The 557-nt window shown below is 33.0% G+C and overlaps 1 protein-coding gene across 2 annotated transcripts in view; it reads left to right on the top strand.

The window, feature by feature from the left end:
- The window catches only part of jtb (jumping translocation breakpoint), a 3,694-nt gene that overhangs the window by 2,172 nt on the left and 965 nt on the right, over positions 1–557 (top strand). The window lies entirely within an intron of this gene.

Below are 557 nucleotides of genomic sequence, written 5' to 3'. Positions count from 1 at the left end.
CTTTTACCTTTTAAAAGTTGCCTATTTTTCAGACCACAAGGAGCATCGAGCAAAACTAAACAGTCAGAAAAGTCACATTTTCTTCCCTTCATTTCCTAACAGTTGAAGCACAGATTGAACTCCTTCCTCTGTGAGGCTCCTGACTACAATACCCAGAATTCTTTAACAACCCATCTTACTTTTCCAAAGTCCTACTAAAACAGACTGTTTTTTGAGCGTCATGTAATACAGAAAACCTCTTGGAGGCCAGAATTCACACTTTTTTGTGTTTTTGAAAAAAATCTTGGATTTTTAGTGCGGTTTATGATCTAGCATTTTTGTATGGGTCACTTAATGAGCTCTGATTTAGTTTTATTAGATTTACAATTTCTGGCTGAGATGCACCTCAAACAGTAGAATAAACTCTTCATATTTTTTTGTTTTATTTTATATTTCATTACTGCTGATATTAAACTACCTACTGATACATTTTTTTCCTGTGTGGTGCAGGATGCCTTTTATTTTGAAATGAAGTTATGGTAACCTCCATCAAAAGTTATAAATTATTTTATATTTTG

Source organism: Oryzias melastigma, linkage group LG11 (assembly GCF_002922805.2).
Source record: "Oryzias melastigma strain HK-1 linkage group LG11, ASM292280v2, whole genome shotgun sequence".
Taxonomy (NCBI): domain Eukaryota; kingdom Metazoa; phylum Chordata; class Actinopteri; order Beloniformes; family Adrianichthyidae; genus Oryzias; species Oryzias melastigma.
The sequence above is the reverse complement of the archived record's forward strand: the minus strand, read 5'-3'. Positions and strand labels throughout refer to the sequence as shown.